At 44.3% G+C, this 14,223-nt stretch overlaps 4 non-coding genes across 4 annotated transcripts; 1 reads left to right on the top strand and 3 right to left on the bottom strand.

Annotated features, from left to right (window-relative positions):
- Nucleotides 1-846: 846 nt before the first annotated feature.
- Nucleotides 847-918, bottom strand: TRNAQ-UUG (transfer RNA glutamine (anticodon UUG)). Its single transcript has one exon. It is a non-coding gene; the product is annotated as a tRNA-Gln (tRNA).
- Nucleotides 919-1,504: 586 nt separating this feature from the next.
- TRNAQ-CUG (transfer RNA glutamine (anticodon CUG)) lies at nt 1,505-1,576 on the bottom strand. Its single transcript has one exon. It is a non-coding gene; the product is annotated as a tRNA-Gln (tRNA).
- Nucleotides 1,577-2,768: 1,192 nt separating this feature from the next.
- Nucleotides 2,769-2,840, bottom strand: TRNAM-CAU (transfer RNA methionine (anticodon CAU)). Its single transcript has one exon. It is a non-coding gene; the product is annotated as a tRNA-Met (tRNA).
- Nucleotides 2,841-3,454: 614 nt separating this feature from the next.
- Nucleotides 3,455-3,561, top strand: LOC130143963 (U6 spliceosomal RNA). The gene has a single exon (XR_008819949.1). It is a non-coding gene; the product is annotated as a U6 spliceosomal RNA (small nuclear RNA).
- The last annotated feature ends 10,662 nt before the right edge of the window (nt 3,562-14,223 follow it).

Raw genomic sequence — 14,223 nt, 5'->3', positions numbered from 1 at the left:
TTATTCATCAATAGGTTTTGCAAAGATGTGTTTAATGAATTTAGCAAACATTTCTATAAACTCCTTCCACAAAGCACTAACCAGACCCGAAGCTGGCATGTGTTTTTTCCAAGGCACAGCGAGGAATGGTTACCTGGCCAGGGGAAAGGAAGAGGAGCTCATCTTCAGTCTGGCATGGAATAGAGATGTTCCTGTTGCTGCGTAAATGAACAACTAGTAAGGGCAGGTTTGGAGGAGGACAGCCAAGATGTTATTAACGTGTCCTTAGCTACTGGAAATGAAAACTAAATAATGAGGATTTGTGTCAGCTAAGCAAAGGTAATATTCATTTAAATGGTGCAGAGCTCAATCTGTGAGATTGTGCTCCTCGGAAATCGTGGTGTTTCGGCCCCTGGCTCCACAGTGAATACCTGAGTGCTCCTGAAAAATGGTGTCCGAATTGCACACATCTATCCGCTGAAAAGCAGATGTTCCTCAGAGCGAATGACTTCTTTTTTCCTCAAAAAAAGACTTAAAATACATATAAACCAACAGTAAAATATAACGGAAGACCTAACTGTAGGAAGAACTATATAAAGTTTTAATTGGTCTTTTTGTCAAATGTATAGCTGTTCATTCAGTTTAAGAAAATTAGTGTAACAGGTCAAGCAAAACCCTTCGGCACCCGGCTGCTCGGGTTTTACCCCCGTTTGGTCCGTACCCTGCGGGGCTGCGCTCCGACCCTGCGGTTTGTCTTCCCCGCCTGCGGGGGGCGTTACACGCAGGTCCGCGCTAAATGCAGGGAGCGTCCACCAGCACCAGCGCCGCTCCGCCGGGGACATTGTAAAAAGCGTGGGACGCGCTTGCAGGTTCTACCGAGATTTGAACTCGGATCGCTGGATTCAAAGTCCAGAGTGCTAACCATTACACCATAGAACCGGGTGGTGGCACTCGCCTCCGCGCGGCCGGAGAATAAATCTACGGCAAACAGAGCGCAACGCTGCGGCAACGTGGGCCCCGCCGCGCCCCGGGTCCGACCGGCCGCGAATCCAGCGCAACCTGCACGTTTGTATTTACTCCGCCTTTCTACAAGGTGCGTTGCCTTCGCAGCATAACGATCGCCAAGATGCAACGTCAGAGAGCGACCAGGACCGGCAGGACACCCTTCAGGCGAGTAAACTGAACGCTCCTCCGTGCAGCGGCGCTCGGCGGGCGGCCCGTGCTTTGCTAGTGCAGGATCTACAGCCTTTCCACACAGGTTGTTCACAGCGTTTCAGTACACTACGGCACGTCTGAAAATTTTCAGATGATTCATGTAAGAATGTACTAACCTAGCTGCAATAAATAATAAATATGGGTGGGTGGGTGTCAGGAAAATTCCATGGTTTGTTTCTTTTCAAGTTTAAATACGTTCATCAGGTATCAGGGCATGTCCGTAGGTTATTCCAAACTGCCCCGAAAAACACTCAGTTTCCCTCCGACTCATTAGCCACGGTGACAACATATGTGCGGGGGCAAAACCATTAGGTTCCACCGAGATTTGAACTCGGATCGCTGGATTCAGAGTCCAGAGTGCTAACCATTACACCATGGAACCGGCTGAACAGACCCCCCGAGCCGCCCTTATTGAGGGACTCTTTCCACAGAAAAGGGGCAACAGTATTTTTTGTGCAGGCTCGTAAGTACAGTCTGTTTTGCTCCTCTTCCACTCTGCATAATTTTATGTAAAACTTAAACTGATGATTAATCCTACTGTAAATAATGCACATTTAGAAGCACCTTACCATTAAACAAAATGGCTAAGCCATTTCTCAGATCACGCAATTTAAAGCTTTGAGTATAGACTTTCAATACTGTGTGCACTGACTTTTACTTCACAGTTGTATACTCGTTTTCGTCTCATGCATTTCGGGCAGAGTATTTGCTTGCTGTATTTCAGAAGAAGCAGGAACCATTGTTACAACTACTGTTTTAGTTTGTCACATTGTTTCCTCTCTTGCTATTAATTGACCCATGTATAGGTAACAGAATGTTTCATCTAAACAGGCAAGCCATGAAAAAGAAATACAAACGTATGTAACGAGCTTTTTATACATTATTAAAGACCAAACCTGTTGGAGTGGATCCAGAGGTGGCCACAAAAACGATCAGAAGGATGGGACACCTCTCCTGTGAGGACAGGCTGAGAGTTGTGGCTGTTCAGCCTGGAGAAGAGACAGCTCTGGGGAGACCTTACTGCAGCCTTTCAGTACTTAAAGGGGGCTTACCAGAAAGATGGGGGCAAACTTTTTAGCAGAATGAGTTTGCAACAGGACAAGGGCTAATGGTTTTAAACTAAAAGAGGGTAGATTCAGGCTAGATATAAGGAAGAAATTTTTACAATGAGAGTGGTGAAGCACTGGCACAGGTTGTCCAGGGAAGCTGTGGATGCCCCATCCCTGCAAACATTTGAGGTCAGGCTGTATGGGGCTCTTAGCAACCTGGTCTAGGGGAATATGTCCCTGTTCGTGGCAGGGGGGCCGGACTAGGTGGCCTTTAAATGGCCATTCCAACTCAGACCACTCTGGGATTCTATGAAATCATCACACTGCACTAGAAGAAAAACTTGAAGCCTTCGTACTGCAGTGTCCTTCCTTTATCGCACCCACTACGGTACAGGTCGTCAAGGAAAAATAACTCTATTTGCAACACCCAAACGCTCACCCGCAAAAGAGCGTTCAACAGCGCGGGGGGAGCCGCCGGTTGCAACACCCTGTAACTCTGGGCAGCCGGGGAAAATAAAGACTAGCTAGCAGAGGATGGTTTCGATCCATCGACCTCTGGGTTATGGGCCCAGCACGCTTCCGCTGCGCCACTCTGCTGCTGTTGGAGATACTCCCTCCCGCCTCTCTTTAGAAGGGTCCCTTCCCGCTGCCACTGCCACCGCTCTCCCCGCTCCACCCCACAGGTAGGTGACATGTTCCCGCTCCGCGCTCCCCACAGGCAAGAGGTCCCCTAATATAGCTCCTGTGTGCTCGAAAGACACTTGAAATAACAAATTATTTAAATTACCAGCATATTGACACAGCTAATTGATATTAAACCGAAGTAAAAACTACCGGTATGTTACCACAGAAAACAGTAATATTACTGACTGCAAAGAACTGAGTACTGCTGCCCTTAAAGGCCTCCGAAAACAAATTTATAAGAAGCCAAGCGATGAGCCCCCGCGCGCCCCACCCCGCCCACCCGCCGCGCCAGCGCGGCCCGCCCCAGAGTGCCTTGCGCCTATTTGCATACCGAGGGTCGCCCGGGCAGGATTGTCCCCCGCCGCCTGCCGCCCCCCGGCCCGCCCCGGCCCGGCAGCACGGCAGGGGTGCTGTGCAAAACCTGCTCAAGCGGGTAGCCGCTTCCTTGCCAGGCACGCGGCCTCACCGTACCCTAAAAGATCCCAGCTCTCGGGGGTACAAATAGATGAGGAGCCGCGGTTACGTTCGTGCTCGCTTCGGCAGCACATATACTAAAATTGGAACGATACAGAGAAGATTAGCATGGCCCCTGCGCAAGGATGACACGCAAATTCGTGAAGCGTTCCATATTTTTTTTTCCCCTTCACAGGCCTTCAGCCGAACCCCGGGCCGCCTGCAGAGACGGCCAGAACGCCAGGGGCAGCCTCCAGTGTTTAATTTCTTTTACATTCCTGCCCTGTCACGGTGCCCACTGACCTTGAAGGCGCAAGGGTGGGACCTGAGGCCTGAGTGCCCCTGTGGGGACAGGTCCTACCTGGCTCAGACTCCTCCCTGTGCTGCCTGGGACTTGTTCTCCTCACGCTGAGATCTGGAGGCTCAGGGTTATTATACATAGAAGCTGGGTCCAAAAGTTTCCTGAGAAATGGCTCATTTCTGAGAAATGGTACATGCACTACCTGTAATACTATTTAATTCAGTAAATGTACTATGGTTGCTGCAGAGAAATGACACACAACATCAGAAAGTCTGTCACAAGCTTTTTGGCCCTCCACGGACTTGCCTCAGGACTCAAATTATAGCATTGCCACTGGCCAGTGCCTTTTCATATTTCATTTTCCAGAGTTCTGCTTCTTACATTTCATCTGCTTTCCTCATCACCTCTTGTTTTCTCTGGACATGGTATAGCGTGGGCTCTGGAATAGGCTCTCCTGATCACTGCATGTCACGCATGAAAATGAAGAGCATTCCTCTATTTCCCTCTCCTTCCACCGTTACAGTCCATGGCTGCATTCTGTTGTGACTCAGCTCATGCTGCCGGTGAGAAAAAGTGTCACTCTCCATGCCAACTTTGCGCACATACTGTTTTATTTCTCATACTTCTTGTGTATAATTGAAGGCCTGTTCTCATCTGCCTCACTGAGCGAATTCAGACACAGAGTCAGAACATACACCCCCGCCTCTGAATTACCTTGGCAGGTCAGCATATTTCTTATAGAACACCTGTGAAATTTACACCAGTCACTTCTGCCCTGCTGCTGCAATCTCTGCCGTTCCCCCTGACCCTGGGCCGCTCAGGGTGAGAAGCCGTGCCGGGGACACCCGTTCTGCGGACGGACACCGGTGCCCGCCGAGCACGGCGAAGCCCCGGCCCTGAGGCTGCCCCGGCCCTGAGGCAGCCCGGGAGCGCGGGCAGCGCCGCCGCCTCAGCCCCGCCGGGCACGCGGCGCCGGGGGGCGGGCCACGCGCCGGGAGCCGCCTCACCCCGGGAGCGCGGGAAGCGCCGGCCCGGCCCGGCGGGGGGAGCCGCCCCCTCAGGCCCGGCTGAGCGCCGTTGTGAGGAGTTTCTCCCCAAAGTGGTGTTAATCTTCATGCAGGTGGTGTTAGGCAAAGCAAACCGACTTGCTGTTCGAAGTTTCTCACCAGAAGTGGTGGCTCGGCATAGCGAACCAAGTCATCTCTGCTCATGCTACTGATACTGTATGAATTCACTTTAGGATAGAATAAACCTTGTAGTTAAAATATAATGAATATAAGAAATATATTCTAATTAAATTAGTAGTTGCACGACAAAAGCTGCTATGAAATCCTCTGTACAGCCCTGCACCAAGGCTAAGAACTTATATTTACTCAAAGAATGTAGGTATAGTAATTAGGTCATGTAACTATAGTCTGAAAGAAATAATTAATTAAATAACTGATCAAAGAAGGAGTCTGTTTCTCTTTCTTTAACTTTCTCTAACAAGGGACCTGTTTATAAGTTATCTAGAGAGAGCGACTAAAAGAAACAAGCAGAAGAAACAGACGGTCAACAAGGACATAAATTAGTTCAGACCGATAACGAACACTGCAAACTGGCAAGATCATCACGTACCAGGCAAGAGGTGAAAAGCACACCATGAGGAAGACCTACGGCCTTCCTCCCAAAGACCACCGCCCACGTCCTGAAGACCCCTGCCCACAATTCTTGGAGGAATTTGCGCAAGCGCAAAGGACTGATAAGCTAATTAACATACAAAGCGAGAGTAGGTGGGATTGTGTAATGAATATGTATATGTGTTAATTGAATATTCATTGCTTTATTGTATAAATATAAGATAATTATTTACTTTAAACATGCACGTTAGGCAGAAGGATCCCCCGTGCACCCGGCGCTGCCAATAAAGGATACTCAGCCACTAAGAAATTGTGACTTCGTTCTTTAAATCACTACCACATAAGGGGATTCTGCTCCACCAAACTCACCGCGTGCCAGCATGGAGATGTGGCAGTATTGTGTTGGTGCAGCAAATAGTACTTGTACAGTTAGACCCCTGACGATGCTTGTCCTGCCTGTGGGACTCGCTGGGCCCACCATGCCCCCGCAGCCGATGCTCCCACTCCTTGCTCCGGTGCCTTCAGTGCCGCTGGGTTGGGAATGCTGGTCACCTGCAGCCTCCCAGGGAGGATGGGGACGCACAAGGAGCTGTTATAGTTGAATTTGAAATCACTAGAGTCCGAAATAAATTCACTAAGTATTTATTAAGGCAGGAAAGCAAAAACAGCGCGCTGGGCGGCCGGGGAGTTGCAGCTCCACCCAGGCTCGCAAATTCCGACAAGTAACACAGCTCTTTTATCCTCAACTTCAAGGCCGGTTTAAGCAAACGGTTATGCTCTCAGTCCCGTAGCAAGAAGCTGTATATTACAAAACTAGTCTATTTTTACACTAAATTCAAGAGGAAGACAAAGGTTGTCATAGTAACATGAGATTATGGTTTAACATTGGCCTTGAGAAAGTACATCTCGCAACCTCATGGTTAACTCTTTTCTTGCCAGACTAAACATTCTCAAATCTGTTGCAGCAAGATCATTCCTTTTGTTAAAAGTTAATTTGATCAGCAAATTACCCTTAGTTACTTATTACAGAGCTGTGCCACAGGTGCTGCTAACTCCTAAGGACCTCTTGTATTCCAAGTTTTGCTACAGAAGCAGCAGTCCATTTGAGCGTTGCTTGGGCGATTTGCATGATGGAAGAAGTTCTTTTTGCTGAAGAATACTGAAAGTAGCTGAAATTCTTGTGCGTTCTGTAATTCACCTTCCTTCTCCACACTACAGTACCTCATGTTGTGGGATTCACTACCAGCTACCAAGCGAACAGGGGAAGATTCGGCAAAAATGGCGGTGTGGAAGGCAGAGATACCATCTGAAGGTACTGGTGGCCAAAAAACTTCCTCTGTTTAGAGGATGTGTGTAGCAAAGCATTGAATCAATACTGACTGTTTCTCTAAAAGATCTAAAAGTAATGTAAGAAAAACGAGATATTTTTAGAAGGCCTTTTATGAATAGGTAGTGCTTTTGTGGCTTTGGCATCAGGAGGTTTATTTCTATTCAATCTTAATTCTGTGATGGGGTGAGTGAAGCTAAATGAGGTGGATACTTCTTGGAAGAAAAAGCCGAACAGAAACAGATGGTGAGGGGGAGAAAGTAAAAATAGGAAACTGAAGCAAATACATTGTTAGAGATGCTGGTTTTCTCTAGTGAAAATGTACTAGCTTATTAGTTTGAGTACTCTGCTTGTTTAACAGTTCCTTTCAGCTTTTTTTGGTTTACTTCATGTTTTCTATATGAGAGTTTTTATTTCACATTAGCTACTACACAGCTTAATTTATTTGCTTTTTAATATAAAAAAGTATTATTCTTTGCAGATACAATGATAGGTGAAAGACTGAGGTTATGAAGCTCACGTGAAAGCATTTAAATGTGATGAATCATCCTCAGCAGTGACTGATAAACATAAGAAACTCTACTTTTGTATTAGTTTACATAGATCAAGATGCAATAAGGATGCAGGTCTTGCTAGACTTCTGTACAGCTGATTTTTCTTAAAGTCTCTTAGAATACAGTAGTTCCTGGTTTGTATCATGAAGGCCCAAATGACTAGGAGCTCAGTTTTGAAAATGAGCATGCTTTCTGCAAGTCTACACTTGAAGCCTTTGGGTCAATCTATCTTTTAATACTGTTCTTAATAAATTGGGTTGTTCGGAAAGCATTAAGGATTTTAATGCATGCAAAGACTCTTGCTGGAATGACTTGTGTGGTGATAAACCTTGCAGCTTTCAACTTTATTCTTAGTTCCCTTTATTAAATAAATAGTTCTCTTTATTAAATTCATTCTGTTTCAGGTCAGAAAGAAACTGGTTAAAGCTGTTGATGATGAGAGAGCTGGTCTTTGTGGAGGGCTAATTAATATCACTGCTGTACTGTATTTTTTAATGGGGTATCAGTATTGCACTGGAACGTGGAAATATATGACTTTGTGCTAGTGTCATAAATCACTTTTTATCTAGGAATAACTCTTTTGTAACAAGTGGCTCAAAAAGCAAAGTGAAGAATCACTGCAGTAGGGTATTATGAAGCCCAAAATATTAAGTGGGGTCTAAAAGAGATTCAGTTAATGGAGTAAATGTCTTTCCGTGCCTGCTTAACATAATGGTTTGGATTCGCCCTATTGCCTTCAAAGTCCTTAAATCACTGGTAACTGGAAACTGGGAGAATATACCACATAAGGATCAAACATCCCCATACATTCTGGAAACAGGCAACATGGCTGGATAAACTTGGACTCTGTGTGGTTTTTATTGGCTTTTATTATATTACATAGATAAATTATTTATTACATGAAGGCGGCATTTCCAAGGAGTAGATTTTCAATCCCCTTTCACAAAAATATATAAAACATGACATAAATGGAGTATTTTCTTAAGTTTGTAAAGTACCTTATTGCTATGCTTACATTTGGAAACTAAATATGCAGGAGCTCAAAGATAACATGTTTGCTCTGGAAACTAATGAAGCACAGTAAAATATTTATCAGCAGAAAGATGATAGTATAGCAAGGATTTTCCGTGAGAAGTTGATGGTAAGGGAGAGAGAGTGAGTTGAAGTAATGTAGCAGAGAGACTGCTATAAACTGTATAAACCTCTGAAATTCTTTCCTGCATGGCTGCAGTTGCGGTTCAGGAGCAGGCGGTGTGCTGCACCTGGTGCCCTCAGTTACATTTCTTTGCATTGCTGTGGAGGAAAATGAACCTTAACCTTTGCTGAGCCTGGGGTTTTGGCTTTGAAATTTCATTCCAAGGTGGCAGCTGCTACTGCCTTATAACATACACTTCATTGTACTAGGAATGCACGTTTAATAAAGGAGTTGTGTGAAACAGTTCAGGGTCAAAATATTAACCTTACTGTTACGGACATCCAAGTGGTAAAATCAACATTAATATCAGTGGGATTAAAAACATTCCCTTGCTGTGTCTGTCACACAGCCAGGATCAGCTGAAGTAGGAGAAATTAATACTGGCTAGCAGACCTCCTTAATGAGGAGGAACAGAAAAAAAATCACAAATATGGCAAGATACATTAAGAGCTTTAATTTTTATCTTATCTGTTAATTCATTGTTGAGAACACAGACATGCATCTTTATTTTTAAATGCTATTTTTAACCTTACTAGTGTGCGTAACAGCAGTAGCTTGCTTAACTTGGCATAAAAGACGAGTTGCTGCATATTTGCTTTTGTTTCAAAATTACTTGGTAGACGTAAATGTTGTTAGTACCCCCTTGCTTTTCTCAGCAGCTTTGTGATTTCAAGATAAACAGGAACTTCTAAACACACAACAGCTTTTAGTGGTTAACACAGTTCCATTATTTGGAATGTGAATCTATTTATACAGACAGTAACTGTGTTTGTTAAGGCAATCAGAGGAAACAAGTATGAAAAGTCTCTCAAACAGTCACCATTTACTTGGAAACAGTTACCACCAAGTATGTATTTCACATAAATAATGGTTATAGCAGAGGAACGATCTCATTCTTAAAAGGGTAAAATACAGGGGATTATTGTTACATACATGTATCACTGAGAAATTGTGCTGTTTTGAGAGAAACTGTAATTATGCTATGGTAATTCCTTTAAAACTTCTCTATTAAACTCACACTAAAATGTGTCATGCAAATCTGCTCACATACTGTTGTAAATGATGCATGTAAATAGATGTCACAACATGATGGCTTTTTTCTTTCAGTTCTTTATTTTCAAGTTACGTAAGTGTTGGACAAAAACCAAACAGATGATTTTGTTTCCGTTATTCAGCTGATTCAACAGATGCAAATAAATGTTTCTATAAGCCTTCAGACATCTACTAGTTCTTTAGCTAGCTTGTTTGACTTGTTACTGTGGAGTCTACCAAAACTGACCAGAAAAATAATAAAAAGGAAATCGAGAGGTATGACTGTCCCTCTTGTTGTTTAGATAAAATTAGCCATAAATATTGCTAACTTGGTCTGTATTTTTAGCTATTTATTTAAAAATTAAGTACGTGTCAGCAGAGGTGTGTGGAGGTGCTAAGAAACTAGCAGATTGCACGCTGCATACTGTTGTCATTATAATGCATTGTGACAACACGGATTCTAAACTTATGCTGCATTTTCTTTTTGCTTCTATCACTAACATAGTATTTCCCTTTCAACAGGTAAATTTCAAACATTTTCTGCTTTTCAGAGGAAGATTCTAGTTTTGTCTCTGAATCTGATCTTTCAGAAGCTACAATAATAATACAGATTTTAATTAATTTGTTAATTAAAATTAATTTAATTAAATTGCTTGGAAAACCTATTTTTTGCCACACGTTTACTGAAGTTTGTTACTAAATATTTAAAAATACAGTTACCTACTTCCTCTCAGCTGCAGTGACTTGCAGATACCAGTTTTTACCTCAGCATCTCTAAATGCTCCTTCAGATGTGCCTGTAGTTAATTGCAGATTTTAACATTAAGAAAAGGGCTTTTAACCAGTTTCCTTAACGCCGGTTCATGCCCGCTGCAAAGGAACCCTGCGGGCACCGCCTAACGCGCCAGGGACAGGGGCACAGCCGCGGGGCTCCGCGGGCCCGCCGCCCGGGAGGGGGGCACCGGGGGCAAGGCCGGCTCGGGGCTGCGGTGCCGATGATGCCCGTTACCGGCAGGTGGCCAGAGCCCCCGTGCCGCCCGCGGAGCGGGGCTGCAGGCCCGCCTCGGCTCCGGTAGGGCCCGCCGCACGTGACCGCGCGTCATCAGCGCGCGCCGCCCGCCGGTCACGTGCCCCGTGTTTATCTCGTCGCCGCTGGTGCGGCCCGGCTGCCGGTGGGGGCGGCGGGTGAGCGGCCCCCGGGGCGGCGTGAGGGGCCGGCGGGGGCACGGGAGGGGCTGGGGGTTCGGCAGGGGCTGGGGGTTCGGCAGGCGGCGGGGAGCGAGTGTTTCCCTCAGGGGGGGCGAGAGGCGGGGCTGTCCCGCGGCCCAGTGCCGGGGCCTGGCTGGAAGCGGCCGCGTTCCCAGGCGCCGCTTCGGAGAGCGGGCCGCGCCCCCGGGGGGGCTCCCCTCAGCCCGGGGCGGGGGTCGCGGCTGGGAGCCGCCCGTGCCCGGCGGGTGCGCCCTCGGCTGCGGGCCGCTCTCATTTATAGCGCTTTAGGCTCTTAACTCCATAGGAGCAAAATGCTTATGGTGTCTGGCAGTCGGTCCCCGCTGTGATGGTCCGGAACGCTGAGGTATAACGTGTTGCTCTGAGCTACGTCTCACTAAATAGTCTTTCCTTTGTTTCTAGGCTTACGATGTCAGTGCCAGCAAAGAGGTGTGGAAGGCCCCCAGTGCTGACTTTTCTGGAAAAGAAAAAGAGAAAGCAAAGTCTTGATAGAAGAAGGGGGAAAACAAGGATTTACGTGGGAAATCATATTGACCGATGGTTGACACTGAAGGAAAAGCTGGATTTCAGAAATGATGCCGACGTTGCAGGGTTTTTACTGGACTTGTGAGTAGATTGTTTCTTCTCTGTTTACTAATAGCAAGTAAATAATTATTGGTGTTAATACCAACTGTGTATTTTCTTTCTAGGTATGACAGCTATGACCCATTGTCAAAAGCTCCAATCTGTTCCCTCCCTGAGGGTGTGAGAAGAATTACTGTGAAAGAAGAAAGGGCATCATCAGGAAGCACCTCTTTAATAGCAGCTGATGGAACGTTAGTAGTATATTCTCTTTATATGTAAGGGGCCGATGAAACACTGTTCTTTATAGTACTTGAAAGACTGTAGCTGACATTTAAAAAAATGGGATGGAAGTTATGTAAGAGAGAGGAAAGTATACAGCTAACTTTATTAAAAAGGAAGGTTTGTTAATATCCTTTGTAGAGCACCTTATGCATTTGTTGTTTGTATTGTTGTACTACTACTCTAGACAAAATTTTTTTGCAGAATAAGTGTTTAAATTAACAATTTGGGTTATGTTGACAGGTATGACAATGATGACCAGTTGTCTAAAGAATATGCTTGCTCTGAACTTGGAGATGTGAGAATTGTAACTGTGAAAGAAGAGAGAGAGATGCCACATGACTGCTTGTCAACGGAGGCAGATGACACGTTAGTGATACTATGGGGTTTTGCATTTGAAAATATTTTACATTGATTTTATTGTCACATTTAATTTTGTTTATTAGAAAATCATATCATTCATGCTTTGATTCATAATCTAAACACGTCTTGGTACATAACAGTTGGTCTAGTCCTTCCAAGGCAAGAATCTGAGAGATTTTGGAAAATTTCTAAGATCCTTAGAGTACATACAGCAAACCTGCTTGTTCAGTGACTGCATTCCTTAAATGTGTACAAGTTTCATTAATGGAACAAGAAAATAGCTAGTACTTTGAGTGTCATAGTCACTTTAGTAAGCAGTTAGGTTTTTACGGTAGTGCAGTCTCCAGGCAAATGCAATTGCATGTGCTTTAACCTTTCTCAAAAGAAAAATGTTTCATTGACTGAGTGATATTACCTACAAAGTGATGTGTTAACCTGTCTAAAAATAGTGCCGTGCTCAACGAGGCAACCGTACCATCAGTCGACTGCTGATTTCTTTTACTGCAGTGTCATCAGTAACTGAGGCATTCACAATTGAGATCAGAGGAGCCTCAAATAGGTATGCTTGTCCATTACTCTTTATTTAGGTTTCAATTATCCACAACAGTGTTACTGAATAATTGTACTTTAATCCGTGTCTTAGTTATCTGACCTTTAAAAAAATGTATCTTTTAATGTGTGCAGGGGGACACTGAGAACCTAGGACATTACATTGGCATTGCATGGTGTGTCCAAACCCCTCGCCAATATGGTGAAGTATGTAACGCACGTGCGTGTTTGTCTGATTCTCGTTTTCCACTGTGGTTTTGCTTGTGACTTTCCTAATTCTTTTTACTTTTGATTTTAGTAGGTGAACGAGTTGGGGTTCTGAAAGCAATTATATGGCACAGAAGAATTCTTGGAAGCTAGGTCAGGAGAAAATAAATACCAGTGCTGATGAAGCTAACAAATTCAAGTACATTCTTCAAAATAGTGTTTTTGTCTGGCAATGTAATTTTAGTTTGGAGTGCAGCAGTAATTGAATTCCTGGGACTGATTTGATACAGGTGAGACAGAGGGTTTGTTCCTAATTGATTGCTTACTTCAGCCTTCTGAGATATGTGAAATTCTGTGAAAAGTTGTTTGTTATGAGAAAAACTTTGTTGCCCTAAAAGGTAGAGGATATGGTGCTTTGTTAAGTCTCATGATGTCTATGTGAAGATGCTAAATCGCACCATATACATCTCACCTCTTGGCAACATACAAGTGATCAGACACATATGCAGCGGTAACTGTATAAGGCTAAGAAATGACAGCTGTCTAGGAATAAAGATATTAAAAAAATGAGGGGTTTACGGGACAGACATCCTAGGGCACGCAGTGTTATTCTTCCTACCAGGAGCAGTTGTGTAGCCTCTCTACGAAGAAAATAGTTTTGTGTTCCAGTGTCTGAACACCATATCACTGGTAATGCTTTTGGGTTTGTTTTTCATTCACAGTATAGCAGTGAGGTAGTGATGATCTTACTGAGGGATTCTTATTAGCTGTGGGATAACCATGCAGCGGTCAAGTGATTCGGCCAAAGTCATGTTGGTAGCTGAACTTGGGTCTTAGAACTAAACTCGATTACTAGGGGTTTTTAGTTGGGTGGGCAAAATTCTTAATTGTAGTGGGTTTCTGTTTGAAAGAAACAGTGGTTATGTTAATATATACTTTTTTTTTTCTTGTTGTTTTTTAAAGGTGTGGTACTGCACTTCCTATTGAAGGGTGGAGATGAAGGCAGGTATTTCCTGCTTTCCAGGCATTTGGGTGTCATGTTTTCCTGTTGCAGTTATTGTTTTGGGCCTTACAAAGTACGCCTTTTCATTCTGTGCTGCTGTGTAAGGGCTAAGAAAATACCGAGGTCTTGTTGAAGGTGCTTTATTAACAAATTCTGAACTAGTAGTCATAAAACAGCTGTTGTATTCTAGGCCTTTTACTGTCTAGTTGCAGGTTGGTTAAACACTTAACTGTTAAGAAACTGGAAATACCAGAGATGATGGAGCAAGAACACTTAAACTCACCTGCTTCATCATTGGCTTTAATGTTTGGTTTCTTGTCTTGGTTTGGGAGTCTTCCTGGTGATGATAGCTTTCAGAGGTTGTTGTTGTAGAGAATTAAATTGATGGAGAAAGAGTGAGGAAGTCAAGTAGCAGGGATTTTGAGACTCTTGCCAGGTGAAATGGTATGATTTTTTGAGTTTTGGCTATTAGGAACCATTGGAATGTTGAAATAACACAGGAAGAAAAGAATGTACAGAAATCTAATTTAAAGTATTAGCAGGGCATACCCAAAGGGAAGTGTTACTGAACCATGTCCAGTTAGGTTCCTGAATACAATGAGTTCTCCTCTAATGCTTCATTCT

This window comes from Falco biarmicus, chromosome 1, assembly GCF_023638135.1.
Source record: "Falco biarmicus isolate bFalBia1 chromosome 1, bFalBia1.pri, whole genome shotgun sequence".
In the NCBI taxonomy this organism is placed as follows: domain Eukaryota; kingdom Metazoa; phylum Chordata; class Aves; order Falconiformes; family Falconidae; genus Falco; species Falco biarmicus.
Note: the sequence above shows the minus strand (reverse complement) of the source record. Positions and strands in the feature narration are given on the sequence as shown.